The sequence below is a fragment of the Bombina bombina genome, chromosome 9 (assembly GCF_027579735.1).
Source record: "Bombina bombina isolate aBomBom1 chromosome 9, aBomBom1.pri, whole genome shotgun sequence".
NCBI classification, from domain to species: domain Eukaryota; kingdom Metazoa; phylum Chordata; class Amphibia; order Anura; family Bombinatoridae; genus Bombina; species Bombina bombina.
Window position 1 is genome coordinate 262,203,581 of NC_069507.1, and position 23,391 is coordinate 262,226,971.

Below are 23,391 nucleotides of genomic sequence, written 5' to 3' on the forward strand. Positions count from 1 at the left end.
AGTGAATCTTTAGGGGTTAGTGTTAGGATTTTTTAAGGGTGTATTGGGTGGGTTTATTTTTCAGGTTAGGGCTTTGGGCTGCAATAGAGTTAAATGCCCTTTTAAGGGCAATGCCCATCCAAATGCCCTTTTCAGGGCAATGGGGAGCTTAGGTTTTTTTACTTAGGCTTTTATTTGGAGGGTTGGTTGTGTGGGTGGTGGGTTTTACTATTTGGGGGGTTGTTTGTATTTTTTTTTACAGGTAAAAGAGCTGCTTTCTTTGGGGCAATGCCCAGCAATAGGCCCTTTTAATGACTGTTGGTAGTTTAGTTTAGGCTAGGGTTTTTTTTATTTTGGATGGGCTTTTTTTATTTTGATAGGGCTATTAGATAAGGTGTAATTAGTTTAAAGATCTTGTAATTTGTTTTTTATTTTTTGTTATTTAGTGGGGTTTTTTTTGTATTTTAGCTAATTTAATTTAATTTATTTAATTGTATTTAATATAGGGAATTTATTTAATTGTAGTGTAGTGTTAGGTATTATTGTAACTTAGGTTATACAGCTTAGGATATACACAATCTACACATACATACATACAAACACTGCACACATACATACACACACTACACACATACACACACAAAAACACATACACACATACATATATACACATATGCAAATTAAACACACACTCATACAGACATGAACTCACAACATATGCACATACACACACACTGCATACACAGAGACACACACACTGCATATACACACACACAGATACACACACTGCATATACACAGACATACACACAGAGACACACATGCAAGTAAAGACACACTGCATATACACACACACACACTGCATACACACACACACACATATACACACACTGCATATACACAGACATAAAAACAGAGACACACATGCAAGTAAAAACACACTGCATATACACAGACACACACACACACTGACGTGCAAGTACACACACACACAAAAATGAACAATGTAATCTTTTCTTCAATAGCATTAAAAATAAGACAATAAAAATGCAATATCCTGAGTTTGACACAGCCCAGAGAAGCCCTAGTAATATACCTCCTTATGGCTACAAAATTAATTATTGCCAGAATGTGGAAACATAAAGACCCACCCCCATATCTCAAGTTCTCACTGCGGTTCATTATATCAAACAGATGGAACTATACTCCCATAGAATTTTAGACAAAGTTGACTTCTACCAAGAGACCTGGTCCCCATGGATCGAGAAATACCCGGACTGATGTAGACTTTTATTTGCTGCCCTTGAGATGAAGTGGATTTCCACTAAGACACCTGGTCCCTAAGGACGAGACTTGCTCTAACTGACTTAGACTACTAGTAGCTCCATCTGAGACTTTCTCCCCTTTTTCGCCTTTTTTCCTCTTCCCCCCACTTCCTTTTTTTTTTCCTTTTATTATCCTTTCCCAAATACTCTGTCCCTTACACCACACACGGACCTCTATATATATTTTTGGAATTGTTCCTATTAAAGAAGCCTTTGTACTCTTTAGGTTTAGCTGCAAATGATATGATATTTTTTTTTTCCCTCTAGTAGTCTTTATGAAAAACTTTTTTCCTTTGGATATATATCTGAACCTGCTCCTCAAACAAAATACAAATGTAATAAAAAATAAAAAAATGCAATATCCACCTTCTGAAGAACAAATTCAAGCAATAAAAACAAATGTTTTATCTGTATTAACATGAATGTAATTTGTGTTGAAATTATGTAATAAAATGACTCCATACTATTTTTTTGTATTGCTTTTATTAGAACCAAGAACAAATCCTTCTCAGAACACCTGGCTGAGATGAAAATAAAGCTGTCAGCACTTATGGTTAGTCCCAGACACTTTGTATATTCTAATGTAGAAACTAAAGAGTTTAACATCATAAAGGTGTTGCTCACAAGCCTGTAGAAAAACTTGTCAACTCAGTTATCTAAAAAATGCCCATAGAAATTATTATTATTATTTTTTTTTAAACATTATACATATTTTTCTAAAGGATTATGGTTGACCCCTGAATGCCATCAGAGGTGCTGACTGTTAATAAATGGACATGAAACCTAAATATTGTCTTTAACAATTCAGGTAGAGCATGTCATTTTATAATTTTTCCAATGTACTTCTATTATCTAATTTGTTTTGTTCTCCTGGTATCCTTTGTTGAAAAGCATACCTAGGTTGGCTCAGAAGCTGCTTATTCTCAGGGGTAGGTAGATTCTAGACAAATCCTATTATTATATTTATTTTTTCTTCTGATTACCCTGGGAGAAAACCTGCACCTCTGGTATAGGGGTCAATTTATTAAAGCGTCAATCTCAGTGCATTCACCAGCGTCAATACACTCGGCAGACATTGCTGACGCTGAACTGAACATGCGCATCAAGTACGGTGTGAAGAGCATCGAACTTTTGTTAACTAACAGTCATCAATGTCACAGTTATTCAGGTTTTCCCCAACTTTATTTTACATCTTAGTACGGCTAACCTGCCGTGTTGGGAACATGGCAGGTTAGTCATACTAAGATGTAAAATTTGTCTTGAAGAAGGTTCAAGGATAGAGCCAAAACGTCGACTATGACTTCACATGCACTTTGTAATAAATTATTTGATTATTCAAATCCTGTGAGTGCCCTCCTTCTCCACATACTTTATATATATATATATATATATATATATATATATATATATATATATATATATATATATATATATATATATATATATATATATATATATACTGTATATATATATATATATATATATATATATACTGTATATATATATATATATATATACTGTATATATATATATATATATATATATATATATATATGTGTGTGTGTTGTTATGTCATAAATCTTTTGCTAACATATTTACATGTCCCTAAATTCCTTTTTTGGTCTAAACAATGTTGTCTTTCATATCTCTGTGTTTATTTTACCACTATATGTATATAGTGTAAATTTATTATTATTCTGAGGAGGAATAATTGCAAATATAACATGTAATCAGGGTATCATATGTATTTATTTGCAATCAATGTATATTTTAAGAGCTGGGCAAGTTTTCTCTCTGTACCTGTGTAACCCCTCCTGATTGCAATCTAGTTTTAAAAACCACCCCTAAAAAGGTGTTATAAAATGGGCTGGCATATAAGATGACATTTCTTACTGAAAAATAAATTCAAGAGAAGGAAGAAATACCCTGAACATAGCATGACAGTAAAGAGGTGATTTTAATTTCTGCTGTATCTGAATCATGACAGTTTAACGTTAGGTGGGCTATCCCTTTGAGCTATCCCTTAAGATTATATTGAATCAAAAATCAATTCGAATTTTAAAATCCTTGTCTAAAATATTACACTGTGTGTCCTAATGTCAGTGTAATCTACTGCAGCACCGATAGTACCCTAACAGCCCGGGGGTGGTGATCCCTAGCTATCACCGTGGAAACAGATAAAATAGAAAATGGAAAGAACCCAGGCGCCAAACCTAACGGAGGCTAAGTAAAATAGGTATTTATTACAACAAGTAAAATTAAAAATTAGATATACAAAATAACATTTACTCAGTGCAGGTAATTAAATAGAACAACATGGATCCATGTACAGGTACAATTGGTGAAATGGTACACTTAAAATAGACAGCTAAAATAACAATAAAATGGCAATAAATATGCGGATAAAAACAAAAACAAATTAGAACAAATAGTAGGCTGACTGTCTCTATAGATTCTCCTGCAGGGAGATAGAGGTGCTGGTGGTAATCCTATATAAGAAAAGCACAATACACAAGCTAAAGCGATGTGATAAAGTACTAAATAAAATAAAATAAAATGCAATAGGAAAATACTAAAACATAGAAAAATACAATAAATCACTTCAATGTCCAAATGTCAAATAAATGTCCAAAAATCCAAACAATGCAAAGAAAAAATCCAAAGAAAAATCCAAAGAAAAAATCCAGTTGTGCAAAGAGTGGTGCTATCTCCATGATAGATAACCGAGGCAAATAAAGCAAATAAACACAATGTGATCCAAAAAGTTAATTAAATGCTGTGTGGTCCAAAACAATAAATAAATCAATGTGATCCAAACAACAGTGTCCAAATGTCTGTGCTCCAATACAAAAAGATGTGTAAATAACACACAAACCTAAAGTGAAAAATAGATAAAATAGAAAAAATAGTGTGAGACAATGTCTTAAAGATCCTAGTAGCTGCCAATCACAAAAAGCTATTGGGCTGAGTGAAGATCAACCTAAGGGGAGAAAAAAAAAGCAATGTGTAGAACAATAATGAAATATTAATCCTATTAGAGTGAGGCTTACCAATGCAGGTCTACGCGTTTCGGCCCTTCCTAAACCTTTATCAAGACTGAGGGTAAGCTATGAGTGTTGGCCTTATATAGGGGTATTCAGCTTATGACCGGAAGTATACTTTGTTAGTGACTTCCGGTTTTTCGTGTTCAACAGAATTAATTATTCATTATTAATTGACATAGTATCTTATTTTAGACCATGTCTAACTTGTATTACTTAGTCGGTATATAATAGATGGTAATTTATCGACCTTGAGGTCTAAAATTTGTTCTGATAATCCCTAGCCTCCGTGTATCAGTGACTTCCCTTCCGGTGGGGATATACGGCCGAATGTAACAGGCCTGTATGACCATAAACAAATAAACTGATTACTACAATTGCTCAGAATTGATTTGGCTATCCCACTATCAAATAGTGGAGGTTCGAGTTGTTATATTACAATATTGAAGGGGGTTCCGATTTTCGGAAGCCCCCATTGGTAGTGATGTCACAACTATTTAACGCTGTTGATAGGCTAAGGGACTCAACTGTGTATTGATAGTGAGTGTAGATTATTTATGAATGGCAGAGGTGTGTCGAACCCCTGCCACCTAATTGGGTGTAAGTATTCCTAAGTGTATTCTCGCTGTTATCAATAATAACAGAAAGTAAAGTTGTTGAATCTTTATTATCTGATCGGGTACATATATTTATATTCCTGCTATTGTTACTAATAGCGTGCTGATCAAAGAAATATAAAAAGGGGAAAAGTGATTGCAATATTCAATGCTATATACACTTATGGTGTACCTGATATGATTTTTACGAACAGGGGAAATTTACAGATGTAAGGATGAAAAAATGTTTGACCCAATAAACTGATATATAATAACAAAAATATGTGAGATGAAAGGAATGTGCGGGTTAAAAGGAATAATATCCTATCTCAATTAGAAAAGAGAATATATATACCTATGGCGTACCTGATATATCTTTATGAACAGAGGAATTTTGGAATAATGTTTAACCAAATATACTGATATATAGTCAAGATAAAAGTGTATGAGTTAAAATTAATAATATCCTGTCTCATTTTCACAAAAGAGAATGGAAGTTTATATATAAGCAAATTGCTGTGTATGGTGTTAATCTCCATTGTAATTCAATACTTTAAGCCAAGGCTCTGTGAACTTATTATATGATAAGGAGAAGATACTATATGATTAGAAGAGTGACATATTTCTTATAATCACCTTCATTGTATGATGGCAGGCTTCGCTCTGCAGATAAAAGCCTGGGTTGGTGGACCTGGCTTGTTGCATCAATGAATAATGAGTGAAGGATAGTGATGTTAATCGTAATTTACACCATATACATCTAGCTTTCAACATGTTTGATTGAACATAAAAATCGAGGTTCTTATGTGAATCTACGAAGTGTGTATATGGGAGGTGAACATAAAGGCTTTATATCAGCCTGTGGGATGAGAAAAGAGAGGATAGGCATTATGTTTTCTATAATTGTCCTTCTCTGTAAAATGGCAAAAATGCGGTATGTGGACAACAATGTGGTTAAGTAAACCAGAGTAATTTCAATAGAACTCTAATATACACGAATCCAAAAGAGGCGTAATCCTCAGATGAGTGAGCCTAGTGTGGCTGGTTGCGCCTCAAAATTGGGCTGCTAGTTAAGTCATTGCACAATTAGGATCAGAAATATACAGTCTATGTTCCTTGAAAAAGAGAATCTGGGAATCTATAGATGAACCATATGTATCCTTTTTGTCAGTGAGGTGTGATTTCTATATCTTATATCATGCGCTTCATCAAAGAGATGTAATTTTTAAATTCATTTCTAGGGTCTAATCCAAAGCAGAAAAGAGATTGAAATTTTCTAGAGAATATCTTCCTTAATTATGGTAATTGTGAAAGATGATGTGTTGTAAAACAGATAAGTATATTACTAGCACCTATAAGTGTTAGTAATCAAGAATAGGTAAATAGGTAAATCTACAAGGGGACCACAGAGAGGGAATGCGAATGGTGTTCTTCTAAACTTAAGTAAATGAATGTTGCTTAAAGGAAATTTGCAATCCTATAATAGTGTTGGTCTGACTAGTAAATAGACTAGGAATAGTGGCAGAGACTACCACCCTTGGGTTAAATCTCCTTGTGGAGATTTTAGAGATTTCCACCCAGTGTGTATCTTTTGAGTCATGAATCTGTCGATGTCAAATGGCCCATCCTCATGTGACTAAAAATGAAGTAGAGGTTACAAATATATTGGCTGTCTCTACATCAACGCGGATGTATGTTGACTGTCTTCTGTACCTAGAATGTATGAAGCACTAAAGTTGTTATACACAAGAATAAGAAAGTAAGTGATATCAGAGTAGGGAGTAAATCTATTAACTGTCTCTCCATCTCAGTCAATATATGTTTACTTAACTTTCTTCTATATTGAAGGGAATGGAGCTGTCAATCTATATCAGGATGAGTAAATAGGATAAGTAAGATATATAAGGATCAGTGAAATATGATTCTGAGAGAGAGGATTTAGTCTTCTGTTTAATTTGAAAGGGACTAGAATAAATGGGAGAGATCTTCTTTATTATTCAGTCCTTTAGGGTAAAGGCAGTCGAGATTAAAGATCCACTTGGATTCGGCAGCACGTAGTTTATTCGTATAGTTGCCACCTCTCCAATCCTTTTTAACTTTCTGTATTCCCATAAAGGTTAGGTCTTTTACATTTCCCTGATGTTTCGTTGTAAAATGTTTGTATAGGGCTGTATCTGTGTTGAGTTTTTCAATGAGTCGCAAATGTTCACGTACCCTGTCCTTCAAGGTTCTTGATCTCTGACCGACATATTGCTGGCCCCATGAACATTGTAGCAGGTATATTATTCCACTATCAGTGCATTTAATTAGGTCTTGCACCTTATATTTTTCTTTGGTGTTGTGAGACATGAACGTTGCAGATTTAGTACCACGTTTACACGCCTTACATGATAAGCAGGGGAAAAAAACATTTATCTCATTCCCGAATACATCTTTAATTCATGGCTTTTGTTTCTTTTGTACACTGGGGACTAGTTTGCTTCTTAGGTTCTTAGTTTTCCTATAGACGAATTTCGGTTTTGCTGGTAACATCTCACCAATTACATCGTCGTCCTTCAAAAGTGACCAGTGTTTTCGAAAATATTTTCTATGATGTTTTTATTTTCACTATATTCTGTGATCATTACAATATTGAATGGCTCTTCCTCTTTTACAGTTCTTTCTCTGTACTTTAGTAGTTCGTCCCTTTTGACGTTACTAACTTCTTGGACCTTTTGGTCTAGCATATATTCATTATGCCCTCTCTCCAGAAATGTTGTTTTAATGAGTTGAGCTTGTTCTTCCCATTTGGTCTTAGTAGAGCAATTTTTCTTTATCCTTAATAGCTGTCCTTTTGGGATGTTATCTTTCCAGTTCTTGTGGTGGCAGCTCATTCTGTGAATGTAATTATTACTATCCACTTCCTTAAAATGTGTGGACGTCTTGATCTTACCATTCTTGACTTCTATCTTTAGGTCAAGGAAGATCAGTTCAGTGGGGCTCCATGTGTAGATTAATTTCAAACTCTTTGTGCTTCTATTCATGACATCGTTTTTATAGTCCAGATCCTCCTGGGTCCCTTTCCAAATGATGATAATATCGTCTATGTAATGGCGGTATAGGACCAGGTCCGCACCAGCTGGGCAGGACTCCCAGAAGATGTACTCCCACTTGCCCATATACAAGTTCGCGTAGCTGGGCGCGAAGCTGGTCCCCATCGCTGTACCGCAAATTTGTTGGTAATAGTTACCCTCATCACAAAAATAGTTGTGGGTAAGGATGTATCGTATGCCTTCCAGAATGAAGTACTTTTGATTATCAGGAAATTCAGGATCTTTAGCCAGGAAGAATTCCACAGCTTTCAGCCCATCTTTATGGGGGATACATGTATATAATGACGTGAGGTCACATGTGGCTAGAATGTAGCCATCTTCCCAAGATATATCTTCTAAGAGATTCAGTATCTGAGTGGAGTCCTTAAGGTAGGAGGGTAGCTGCCTGACATACCTTTGGAGATTGAGATCAATGTATTCAGACAAATTGCTGCTTAAAGAAACAATGCCTGAAATGATCAGCCTTCCTGGTGGTTTAACTAGTGACTTATGGATCTTCGGCAAATGGTATAATACTGATGTAATGGGGTAACTTATATTGATGTAATTATACTCTTTTTCAATGAGTATCCCCTGTTCTTTTGCTCGATCCAGTATCGTCAACAGTTCTTTCTTATATATCCTTGTCAGATTTGAAGGTAGTTTCCGGTATGTCTTTTGATCACTCAAAATTCTTACATTTTCCAATCTGTAGTCAGTTCTGTCCATAATGACAATCCCCCCTCCCTTATCTGCGGGTTTTATAGTTAAATTATGATTTCCTTCCAAAGTCTTGATCGTTTTCATCTGTTTGTTGGATAGGTTATGTTTTGTTAAATTCAATTTTTTAGACTGTATATTTCTTATTTCTTTACAGACTATGGTCTCGAATGACTCTATAGCTGCTCCTTTGCTAGTAGTAGGGTAAAAAATTGACTTTGGTTTTAAATCTGTGTGCTTGTAGTTGTCAGTATATTCCCTTGGTGTATAAGCCAATCTTTCGGCTGGTGTTCTTGTGAAGAATCTTTTTAGTGTTAATTTTATGATAAATTCCTTCATGTTAATGAAGGTTTGGAATTTATCCAAACTCCTTGTAGGAGCAAATGAGAGGCCAAACCTCAGGGTGGAGTTTTATTCCTTGGTTAAAACATGAGAACTTAGGTTGAATATACCAGCATTGCTATCCATAGTCAATGTGTTGTTCTTAACAGTATTTCTATTATTTAATCTGGCCCCTCCTCTCCTTCCTCGGTGGGTCTTCTTCTTCATGAGGTTGTTGGTTTTTCTAACCTCACATCTCTCTGTTGTTTTAGAGACCTTTCTTTCTCTCTGCTGTGTACATGATCCAACCCTAAAAAAGAGGGAGAATCAGCTGTGGTGGTAATGGTAGATGTTTGGGGTTCCTCTTGTGATTCCATCTTCTTAGTAAGCTGTTGTATTTTCCATTCATCCTTCGTATTCCCCTCTTTGGAGTCTTTCTCAAGGGGTGTATAACCTCCTTTCCTATTGGGTGTTTTGTATATTTTTCTGTTATATTGGCGAGTGTCATCCCTTCTTTCATGTCTTTTGAAGGGAGAAGATTCTCTTCTTTCATCATACAGGGGTTCAAATTCACTTTGTCTATATTGGTATGTTCTTCCCTCATAGTATTGACTTCTTGGAGGGTATTGGTATTCGTTCCCATTTCTTGGGTAATACAATGTTCTATTCTGAGTATAGTCCCACCTGTTTTGCAAGGTTTCTCTCCTTCTGTCAGGTAAGTATTCCTCCCTGAATCTAATGTTCCTTTCATTTTCATATTCCCATTGATGGTTATTGTTTTGTCTTCTATTCCCCTGGTTGGATCTATTCCTATAATTTGGGTACGGTGGTTGTGCATAGTAATTTGATTGTGTATAGTAGTTCTTATATGGTCTGCTCTGATCGTGGGTCTTAGCAGTGTAATAATCACATCTATTAGGATGTCTTCTGGGTTCCTGGTTGTATTCTAAATTGTGTGGTAAACTTTGTTGATTTATAGTCAGTTTTGTATGTATAGCTGTGGTCCGTGTGTCAACTGTATTTCTCTCTGTGTCTATTTTTGTCTTTTCCTCGTTGATGTTACCCTCATTCTCATCAACTTTTGTTTCTTTGTTTTCTAACTCCCTCATCAGTTTTTTTTGTCTTTTTTTGTATGACTTCATCTCTGACTTTTTTTTACTTTTTTGAAGAGATTATCTTTTTTGTCTGTTATATCTTTAGACTCTTGTCCGCAGTGTTCTAAATTTAATAAAATCTCTTCATTTTCCTTAATTTTGAAGTCCATGTTTGATGCCAAGGATTCTCTATATGCAATAATGATTTTTAGGAGTTGTCTTGATGTATTAATCAGGACCATTTTCCATTTTTCAGAGATGGAGTCAGACAAGGGAAAGGCACACTCTTTGTGAGTTACGAGGCCCTTAGGTATAATATCTAATTCAAGACATTTTTTCAAAAAGGAGATCTCGGCCTTATATTTTACTTCTGATATTAGAAGTTTTTCCAAGTCTCTGAATATTGACTGTATATCTACAGTATCATCCTCGTCTAGTTAAATACTGATCATTTTGGTATGTTTATTAACATCTATTAGCACATCCTGTCTTAAAGAGGCCAAAGATTCCATTTGTGAAAGATATGTACACTATAAATATACCTGTATGGTGGTAACGGCAGCTGGGGTAGTACTAGGAAATATACGATAAGTGTAAGTGTAATCTACTGCAGCGCCGATAGTACCCTAACAGCCCAGGGGTGGTGATCCCTAGCTATCACCGTGGAAACAGATAAAATAGAAAATGGAAAGAGCCCAGGCGCCAAACCTAACGGAGGCTAGGGTAAAATAGGTATTTATTACAACAAGTAAAATTAAAAATTAGATATACAAAATTATTACATTTACTCAGTGCAGCTAATTAAATAGAACAACATGGATCCATGTACAGGTACATCTGGTGAAATGGTACACTTAAAATAGACAGCTAAAATAACAATAAAATGGCAATAAATATGCGGATAAAAACAAAAACAAATTAGAACAAATGGTAGGCTGACTGTCTCTATAGATTCTCCTGCAGGGAGATAGAGGTGTTGGTTGTAATCCTATATAAGAAAAGCACAATACACAAGCTAAAGTGATGTGATAAAGTACTAAATAAAATAAAATAAAATACAATAGGAAAATACTAAAACATAGAAAAATACAATACATGACTTCAATGTCCAAATGTCAAGTAAATGTCCAAAAATCCAAAAAATGCAAAGAAAAAATCCAATTGTGCAAAGAGTGGTGCTATCTCCGTGATAGATAACTGATGCAGATAAAGCAAATAAACACAATGTGATCCAAAAAGTTAATTAAATGCTATGTGGTCCAAAAAAATAAATAAATCAATGTGATCCAAACAACAGTGTCCAAATATCTGTGCTCCAATACAAAAAGATGTGTAAATAACACACAAACCTAAAGTGAAAATAGATAAAATAGAAAAAATAGTGTGAGACAATGTCTCAAAGATCCTAGTAGCTGCCACTCACAAAAAGCTACTGGGCTGAGTGAAGATAGACCTAATGGGAGAAAAAAATAGCAATGTGTAGAACAATAATGAAATATTAATCCTATTAGAGTGTGGATTACCAATGCAGGTCTACGCCTTTTGGCCCCTTCCTAGGCCTTTATCAAGACTGATGGTAAGCTATGAGTGTTGGCCTTATATAGGGGTATTCATCTTATGACCGGAAGTACACTTTGTTAGTGACTTCTGGTTTTTCGTGTTCAACAGAATTAATTATTCATTATTAATTGACATAGTATCTTATTTTAGACCATGTCTAACTTGTATTACTTAGTCGGTATATAATAGATGGTAATTTATCGACCTTGAGGTCTAAAATTCGTTCTGATAATCCCTAGCCTCCGTGTATCAGTGACGTCCCTTCCGGTGGGGATATACGGCCGAATGTAACAGGCCTGTACGACCATAAACAAATAAACTGATTACTACAATTTCTCAGAATTGATTTGGCTATCCCACTATCAAATAGTGGAGGTTCGAGTTGTTATATTACAATATTAAAAGGTGTTCCAATTTTCGGAAGCCCCCATTGGTTGTGACGTCACAACTATTTAGCGCTGGTGATAGGCTAAGGGACTCAACTGTGTATTGATAGTGAGTGTAGATTATTTATGAATGGCAGAGGTGTGTGGAACCCCTACCACCTAATTGGGTGTAAGTATTCCTAAGTGTATTCTCGCTGTTACCAATAATAACAGAAAGTAAAGTTGTTAAATCTTTATTATCTGATTGGGTACATATATTTATATTCCTGCTATTGTTACTAATAGCGTGCTGATCAAAGAAATATAAAAAGGGGAAAAGTGATTGCAATATTCAATGCTATATACACTTATGGTGTACCTGATATGATTTTTACGAACAGGGGAAATTTACAGATGTAAGGATGAAAAAATGTTTGACCCAATAAACTGATATATAATCACAAAAAATGTGTGAGATGAAAGGAATGTGTGGGTTAAAAGGAATAATATCCTATCTCAATTAGGAAAGAGAATATATATACCTATGGCGTACCTGATATATCTTTATGAACAGAGGAATTTTGGAAAAATGTTTAACCAAATATACTGATATATAGTCAAGATAAAAGTGTATGAGTTAAAAGGAATAATATCCTGTCTCATTTTCACAAAAGAGAACGGAAGTTTATATATAAGCAAATTGCTGTGTATGGTGTTAATCTCCATTGTAATTCAATACTTTAAGCCAAGGCTCTGTGAATTTATTATATGATAAGGAGAAGATACTATATGATTAGAAGAGTGACATATTTCTTATGATCACCTTCATTGTATGATGGCAGACTTCGCTCTGCAGATAAAACCTGGGTTGGTGGACCTGGCTTGTTGCATCAATGAATAATGAGTGAAGGATAGTGGTGTTAATCGTAATTTACACCATATACATCTAGCTTTGAATATGTTTGATTGAACATAAAAATCGAGGTTCTTATGTGAATCTACGAAGTGTGTATATGGGAGGTGAACATAAAGGCTTTATATCAGCCTGTGGGATGAGAAAAGAGAGGATAGGCATTATGTTTTCTATAATTGTCCTTCTCTGTAAAATGGCAAAAATGCGGTATGTGGACAACAATGTGGTTAAGTAAACCAGAGTAATTTCAATAGAACTCTAATATACACGAATCCAAAAGAGGCGTAATCCTCAGATGAGTGAGCCTAGTGTGGCTGGTTGCGCCTCAAAATTGGGCTGCTAGTTAAGTCATTGCACAATTAGGATCAGAAATATACAGTCTATGTTCCTTGAAAAAGAGAATCTGGGAATCTATAGATGAACCATATGTATCCTTTTTGTCAGTGAGGTGTGATTTCTATATCTTATATCATGCGCTTCATCAAAGAGATGTAATTTTTAAATTCATTTCTAGGGTCTAATCCAAAGCAGAAAAGAGATTGAAATTTTCTAGAGAATATCTTCCTTAATTATGGTAATTGTGAAAGATGATGTGTTGTAAAACAGATAAGTATATTACTAGCACCTATAAGTGTTAGTAATCAATGTATAGGTAAATAGGTAAATCTACAAGGGGACCACAGAGAGGGAATGCGAATGGTGTTCTTCTAAACTTAAGTAAATGAATGTTGCTTAAAGGAAATTTGCAATCCTATAATAGTGTTGGTCTGACTAGTAAATAGACTAGGAATAGTGGCAGAGACTACCACCTTTGGGTTAAATCTCCTTGTGGAGATTTTAGAGATTTCCACTCAGTGTGTATCTTTTGAGTCATGAATCTGTCGATGTCAAATGGCCCATCCTCATGTGACTAAAAATGAAGTAGAGGTCACACATATATTGGCTGTCTCTACATCAAAGCGGATGTATGTTGACTGTCTTCTGTACCTAGAATGTATGAAGCACTAAAGTTGTTATACACAAGAATAAGAAAGTAAGTGATATCAGAGTAGGGAGTATATCTATTAACTGTCTCTCCATCTCAGTCAATATATGTTTACTTAACTTTCTTCTATATTGAAGTGAATGGAGCTGTCAATCTATATCAGGATGAGTAAATAGGATAAGTAAGATATATAAGGATCAGTGAAATATGATTCTGAGAGAGAGGATTTAGTCTTCTGTTTAATTTGAAAGGGACTAGAATAAATGGGAGAAATCTTCTTTATTATTCAGTCCTTTAGGGTAAAGGCAGTCGAGATTAAAGATCCACTTGGATTCGGCAGCACGTAGTTTATTTGTATAGTTGCCACCTCTCCAATCCTTTTTAACTTTCTGTATTCCCATAAAGGTCAGGTCTTTTACATTTCCCTGATGTTTCGTTGTAAAATGTCTGTATAGGGCTGTATCTGTGTTGAGTTTTTCAATGAGTCGCAAATGTTCACGTACCCTGTCCTTCAAGGTTCTTGACGTCTGGCCGACATATTGCTGGCCACATGAACAATGTAGCAGGTATATTACTCCGCTATCAGTGCATTTAATAAGGTCTCGCACCTTATATTTTTCTTTGGTGTTGTGACACGTGAACGTTGCAGATTTAGTACCACGTTTACACGCCTTACATGATAAGCAGGGGAAAAAAACATTTATCTCATTCCCGAATACATCTTTAATTCCTGGCTTTTGTTTCTTTTGTACACTGGGGGCTAGTTTGCTTCTTAGGTTCTTAGTTTTCCTATAGACGAATTTTCGTTTTGCTGGTAACATCTCACCAATTACATCGTCGTCCTTCAAAAGTGACCAGTGTTTTTGGAATATATTTTCTATGATGGTTTATTTTCACTATATTCTGTGATCATTACAATATTGAATGGCTCTTCCTCTTTTACAGTTCTTTCTCTGTACTTTAGTAGTTCTTCCCTTTTGATGTTACTAACTTCTTGGACCTTTTGGTCTAGCATATCTTCATTATACCCTCTCTCCAGAAATGTTGTTTTAATGAGTTGAGCTTGTTCTTCCGATTTGGTCTTAGTAGAGCAATTTTTCTTTATCCTTAATAGCTGTCCTTTTGGGATATTATCTTTCCAGTTCTTGTGGTGGCAGCTCATTCTGTGAATGTAATTATTACTATCCACTTCCTTAAAATGTGTGGACATCTCGATCTTACCATTCTTGACTTCTATCTTTAGGTCTAGGAAGATTAGTTCAGTGGTGCTCCATATGTAGGTGAATTTCAAACTCTTTGTGCTTCTATTCATGACATCGATTGTATAGTCCAGATCCTCCTGGGTCCTTTTCCAAATGATGATAATATTGTCTATGTAACGGCGGTATAGAACCAGGTCCGCGCCAGCTGGGCTGGACTCCCAGAAGATGTACTCCCACTTGCCCATATACAGGTTCGCGTAGCTGGGCGCGAACCTGGTCCCCATTGCCGTACCGCAAATTTGTTGGTAATAGTTTCCCTCATCACAAAAATAGTTGTGGATAAGGCTGTATCGTATGCCTTCCAGAATGAAGTCCTTTTGATCATCAGGAACTTCAGGATCTTTAGCCAGGAAGAATTCCACAGCTTTAAGCCCATCTTTATGGGGGATACATGTATATAATGATGTGACGTCACATGTGGCTAGAATGTAGCCGTCTTCCCAAGATATATCTTCTAAGAGATTCAGTATCTGAGTGGAGTCCTTAAGGTAGGAGGGTAGATGCCTGACATACCTTTGGAGATTGAGATCAATGTATTCAGACAAATTGCTGCTTAAAGAACCAATGCCTGAAATGATCGGCCATGTTTTAGTATTTTCCTATTGTATTTTATTTTATTTTATTAAGTACTTTATCACATCGCTTTAGCTTGTGTATTGTGCTTTTCTTATATAGGATTACCACCAGCACCTCTATCTCCCTGCAGGAGAATCTATAGAGACAGTCAGCCTACCATTTGTTCTAATTAGTTTTTGTTTTTATCCGCATATTTATTGCCATTTTATTGTTATTTTAGCTGTCTATTTTAAGTGTACCATTTCACCAGATGTACCTGTACATGGCTCCATGTTGTTCTATTTAATTACCTGCACTGAGTAAATGTATATCTAATTTTTAATTTTACTTGTTGTAATAAATACCTATTTTACCCTAGCCTCCATTAGGTTTGGCGCCTGGGTTCTTTCCATTTTCTATTTTATCTGTGTCCTAATGTCAGCATCAATATTTCTCTTTAATACTAATTTCACATATACATACTTTCAAAGTATAATACACAATGTAACAAATGGCACTTACAAGTTCTGATGAGTGATCAATGACACAAGTATCAAGCAATTTGATTAGTTAGTGGTAGTTTAAAATGTGTATTTGAATTAGATTGGCTGATGTCATAAATCATGTGATTATGCATATTCCAATCAAAAGTGCTGGAAAAAATAACTAGTGTGTGGGTTGTTTAGGAGTTTGCATCATAATTGGTGCGAAAAGTGTTGCGTCAAAATTGGTGCAAAGTAGAGAGTGGGACTTGTATTACATGGCTTAAACATGGTGCACATAGATTTTTCCAAAAAAATATGTTATGTTGTGTATTTCATTTTTATTTCTATATCTATTAGTGTGACAAGTTTGGGGCAAAAATAAAAAATAATTTTTAGAAATAATATTGTCCCCTTGCTTTGTAATGAGAGACAAATTTGTAACATAATCCATAAGTAGTAATGTATTTTTATTTTTATCCCTTTATCTACTAGTGCACCAAATGTGTAGCAATACTATTGTTTGATTTAGAAAGGGTATACAATTTTAATAAAGTTTCTAATTTACTTTTATTATGTAATATACTTCATTCTCTTGCAGCATCAAACATAAGCTTTCTGTGTTTTCAGACTCCCATTGACTTCAATGGCATCCGTGACCTCAAGGGTGGCGGATTGAAAACTAGGTACGCTGAGTTGGAATACACGCGAGCCTACCTGTTAAATGTTTGATAAATTTGGAAAACGTTCAAATAGAGTCAAATCTGAATTTGAAACATCTGTAATGACGCAAGCATCGATCTGAGTCGGACTGACATTGCGGGATCGTTTTTTACTTCACAAATTTCAACATTCGCCGATCTTGAAGCTTTGATAACTACGGCGGCTCAATCTCGCAACAAATATGACGCGGAATTGAAGAGTATTATCTGTTGACGCTTTGATAAATAGAGCCCATAGCCTCTACTGACTAACTAACTGGAATAATTAACTCCCTATATACCTAATGACTGGAGAAACTTGTATTTATGGCCCCATTTATCATGTCACCAACGCACATGGTTCTCAACAATGCCCTGCTAAAGTGCACAGGGCCTGTCAATCACCTCGAACAAACAAGTACAGCTTTTTAACTCTGCCACTTCTAAGATGGCAAATAGATGTCAGTTGTATGAGCGTTGCTAAGCAGGTTGACATCAGTGAGTCTGCATCACAAGGGCTACAAAGCAGCCTCTGCCTCTTGATAAATTGAGGCCTTAGCGTGAACTTAAACGGACAGTAAAGTCAAAATTCAACTTGCTTCAGATATTCAGATATGGGCATGTGATTTTAAAGTGATGGCAAATCCTAGCGTTTGTGAAACGCTCGGATTTACCAGTGAAACAAATAAAGGGGACTTTCAGTCATGAAGTATAAAATACTTCACACTGACAGTTCCTTTATTTGTTTGAAGCATTCGCTACGCTGAGCTCCTCAGGCAGTCCGCGGCAGAACGCTATTTTGCTGTGAGGTGATGTATCCACCTCTTAGCCAATAGCCGTGCGGGCCAGCTGGCTCTAAGCCTGATAGCTTTAACGTCCCAATTAACTTTTATCATGAAATTTGCTTAGTTCTCTTGGTATCCTTTGTTGAAAGCTAAACCTAGGTAGGCTCATATGCTTATTTCTAAGTCCTTGAAGGCAGCTTCTTATGGCAGTGCATTTTGACAGTTTTTCACAGCTAGACAGTGATAGTTTAGGTGTGCCATATAAATAACATTGTGCTCACTCCTGTGGAGTTATTTATGAGTTATTGCTGATTGGCTCATAAATAACTGATATAAGTGGGCAGTCTGCAGAGGCTTAGATACAAGGTAATCACAGAGGTAAAAAATGTATTAATATAACTGAGATAAGGGGCAGCCTGCAGAGGCTTAGATACAAGGTAATCACAGAAGTAAAAATTATATTAATATAACTGAGATAAGGGGCAGTCTGCAGAGGCTTAGATACAAGGTAATAACAGAGGTAAAAAGTATGTTAATATAACTGAGATAAGGGGCAGTCTGCAGAGGCTTAGATACAAGGTAATAACAGAGGTAAAAAGTATGTTAATATAACAGGGTTGGTTATGCAAAACTGAGGAATGGGTAATAAAGGGATTATCTATATTTATTAACAATAAACTTATGGAGTAGCCTGTCCCTTTTAGTGAAAAGTTCCCAGGTACTGATCTGAGGTCTGGTGTGAGCCTCATAATTATTGTGGTAAATAATTTCACAAATTAAGTATTCAACAAAAACAAACAGGGTCATAGAGGGTGTGTGAGAAAAAAATTCCAGCATTTATCTAATTTGCTGCACATAGAGAATTGCATTGTATGTTTTAATTTAAAGGGACAGTAATGTCAAAATTAAAAATAATAGTAATAATAATAAATCATATTTATTTCTATTATCAAATTATCTTCATTCTCTTGGTATTCTTTGTTAAAGAGTAAACATAGATAGGCTTAGAAGAGTGCAAATGTCTTTACAAATCTATGGCAGTAATGCTTGTAACAGTGTTAGCAACAGTGTATAGTATTGACCATAAACAATGATGCAAACACTGCTGCCATAGAGTGCTAAATAGACGTGCACACTCCTAGATCAACAAGAACAGGCTTATTTTTCAACAAAGGATAAAAAAAAAATTCCATTCCCTGTTCTAAATTAATCATGAAAGTTTACGTTTGATTTTACTGCCCCATTAATTAATTAATTAATTTAATCTGAGTCTTAGGTTTTGTTCATTCATTCTAAATTAATCATAAAAGTTAAGATTAAGATTTAGGGGCCTATTTATCATCGGTCTTGCGGACCTGATCCGACAGTGCGGATCAGGTCTGCAAGACCTCGCTGAATGCGGAGAGCAATACGCTCTCCGTATTCAGCATTGCACCAGCAGCTCACAAGAGCTGCTTGTGCAATGCCGCCCCCTGCTGACTCGCAGCCAATGGTGGTCTTTAGACCGCTGCTTCATAACTTGTGTTTCTGGCCAGTCTGAAGACTCACCAGAAACACGGGGCCACAAACTCCGTACGGAGCTTGATAAATGGGCCCCTTAGTATCATTTTTTATGTGCTTATTTATTCTGAGATTTAGGTTCAGTTCATTCTGTTCCCAGTTATGGTGAATTCTGCCGCACTGTGTAACAGAATAAGACATTGGTTACAATATGTTTATATTATTAAAGCTTGAAGTGATATCAGAGAAGGCAGAGGTATGAGACAGGCAACATCCTGCTTGTAAATATAGCAAATTCAACATGAATCCTAAAACTAAGATTTAATGTATTGCTAATGCAAACTGTGCAAGTCTCTGAAGTCACACAGACCTGTCTCACTAGTCTTTATACGTGCGAGATGTCTCTGAAGTCACACAGACCAGTCTCACTAGTCTTTATACGCGCAAGATGTCTCTAAAGTCACACAGACCAGTCTCACTAGTCTTTATACGTGCGAGATGTCTCTGAAGTCACACAGACCAGTCTCACTAGTCTTTATACGTGCGAGATGTCTCTAAAGTCACACAGACCAGTCTCACTAGTCTTTATACGTGCGAGATGTCTCTAAAGTCACACAGACCAGTCTCACTAGTCTTTATACGTGCGAGATGTCTCTAAAGTTACACAGACCAGTCTCACTAGTCTTTATACATGCGAGATGTCTCTAAAGTCACACAGACCAGTCTCACTAGTCTTTATACATGCGAGATGTCTCTGAAGTCACACAGACCAGTCTCACTAGTCTTTATACGTGCGAGATGTCTCTAAAGTCATACAGTTCAGTCTCACTAGTCTTTATACGTGCGAGATGTCTCTGAAGTCACACAGACCAGTCTCACTAGTCTTTATACGTGCGAGATGTCTCTAAAGTCACACAGACCAGTCTCACTAGTCTTTATACGTGCGAGATGTCTCTGAAGTCATACAGACCAGTCTCACTAGTCTTTATACGTGCGAGATGTCTCTAAAGTCATACAGACCAGTCTCACTAGTCTTTATACGTGCGAGATGTCTCTGAGGTCACACAGACCAGTCTCACTAGTCTTTATACATGCGAGATGTCTCTAAAGTCACACAGACCAGTCTCACTAGTCTTTATACGTGTGAGATGTCTCTGAAGTCACACAGACCAGTCTCACTAGTCTTTATACGTGCGAGATGTCTCTGAAGTCACACAGACCAGTCTCACTAGTCTTTATACGTGCGAGATGTCTCTGAAGTCACACAGACCAGTCTCACTAGTATTTATACGTGCGAGATGTCTCTGAGGTCACACAGACCAGTCTCACTAGTCTTTATACGTGCGAGATGTCTCTAAAGTCACACAGACCAGTCTCACTAGTCTTTATACGTGCGAGATGTCTCTGAAGTCACACAGACCAGTCTCACTAGTCTTTATACGTGCGAGATGTCTCTGAAGTCACACAGACCAGTCTCACTAGTCTTTATACGTGTGAGATGTCTCTGAAGTCACACAGACCAGTCTCACTAGTCTTTATACGTGCGAGATGTCTCTGAAGTCACACAGACCAGTCTCACTAGTTTTTATACGTGCGAGATGTCTCTGAAGTCACACAGACCAGTCTCACTAGTCTTTATACGTGCGAGATGTCTCTGAAGTCACACAGACCAGTTTCACTAGTCTTTATACGTGCGAGATGTCTCTGAAGTCATACAGACCAGTCTCACTAGTCTTTATACGCGCAAGATGTCTCTAAAGTCATACAGACCAGTCTCACTAGTCTTTATACGCGCAAGATTTCTCTGAAGTCACACAGACCAGTCTCACTAGTCTTTATACGTGCGAGATGTCTCTGAAGTCACACAGACCAGTCTCACTAGTCTTTATACGTGCGAGATGTCTCTGAAGTCACACAGACCAGTCTCACTAGTCTTTATACGTGCGAGATGTCTCTGAAGTCATACAGACCAGTCTCACTAGTCTTTATACGCGCAAGATGTCTCTAAAGTCATACAGACCAGTCTCACTAGTCTTTATACGCGCAAGATGTCTCTGAAGTCACACAGACCAGTCTCACTAGTCTTTATACGTGCAAGATGTCTCTGAAGTCACACAGACCAGTCTCACTAGTCTTTATACGTGCAAGATGTCTCTGAAATCATACAGACCAGTCTCACTAGTCTTTATACGTGCGAGATGTCTCTAAAGTCATACAGACCAGTCTCACTAGTCTTTATACGTGCGAGATGTCTCTGAAGTCACACAGACCAGTCTCACTAGTATTTATACGTGCGAGATGTCTCTGAGGTCACACAGACCAGTCTCACTAGTCTTTATACGTGCGAGATGTCTCTAAAGTCACACAGACCAGTCTCACTAGTCTTTATACGTGCAAGATGTCTCTGAAGTCACACAGACCAGTCTCACTAGTCTTTATACGTGCGAGATGTTTCTAAAGTCACACAGACCAGTCTCACTAGTCTTTATACGTGCGGGATGTCTCTAAAGTCACACAGACCAGTCTCACTAGTCTTTATACGTGCGAGATGTCTCTAAAGTCACACAGACCAGTCTCACTAGTCTTTATACGTGCGAGATGTCTCTGAAGTCACACAGACCAGTCTCACTAGTCTTTATACGTGCGAGATGTCTCTGAAGTCATACAGACCAGTCTCACTAGTCTTTATACGTGCGAGATGTCTCTGAAGTCACACAGACCAGTCTCACTAGTCTTTATACGTGCGAGATGTCGCTGGTTCATGGATTAGTGTAATTAATGGTGCTGTGAAGAGATAATTACACAAGATCTTATTGATGACAGTTCTTAAAGCTCATTTTATATCCTTCAGTAACTCCATCATCTCTGCAGAGGTTTAGTGGATTATTGTGTTTCTATTTTTATTAAATATCATTGTACCACTGACTGGGACAGACACTAAAATAATTTGATAATGTTGCTTAAATACATTTAAACTCACAAAAATCTAACATGAAATTAAAAGAATCATATAAACAACACATACTATTTTATTGCATTAAAATAATTTAAAACTGTTAAAATTATTTAAAATTATTATATATGCTTTAAAATATTCTAAATATTCCATAGGATATATATATATATATATATATATATATATATATATATATATATATATATATATATATATATATATATATATATATATATATATATATATATATATATATAGTATATAGTATATTGCAGTATGTTCAATTATTTTAAATAATTATTATTCATGTTTTTTTAATAGTTTATATGTAATGTTTCAATAACGCACATATGAAAATAGCAATTCTTCACATAGAAAATAATGTACTTTTTATTATTAAATATGTATATATATATATATATATATATATATATATATATATATATATATATATATATATATAAAGAAACAAACTTGCACTCGCTGGTCTTCCCCTGAGGAAGGGGATTTTTGTCCTTGAAACGTCACTATTTTGCAGTAAATTATTTCACTAAAAAAGACCAGCGAGTGTAAGTTTGTTTCTTTTTTCTATATTGATTTTCACTAGCACCCTGGCAGTTGTTACTAAGTGAGAGTGCACATCTTTGCTACTGATATATATATATATATATATATACATATATATATAAATATATATATACATACATATATATTTATATATATATATATATATATATATATATATATATATATATATATATATATATATATGATATTGTTCTTGTATAATACATATGTATACCTATATATGTATAGGCATAGATATACAGGTATAGGTATAAACATATATATATAGAAATATGTATTTACAATAAAAAGTACATTCTGTATGTGAAGAACATTGGAATGTTAAATATTCATAATTTATGTTGGGTTTAGTGCACTTAAATAAACATGAACAGGTTAGTGCGTGAGTATGAATGTTAGTTTTTATTCAGATCTTGTGATCCATTGAAGTATATGGGAGAATACATTAACATGGTTGCGATTTTTGAAGTTCAACTTTTTGCACATGTCAGGTTTGGGTTTTTTGCTCTCACACTAACTTTTTACTTTCAACTTGTAATACGAGCACAAACTGACGCCTGCAAAAACCCTCCGTTTAGCGAAGTTAAATCGTG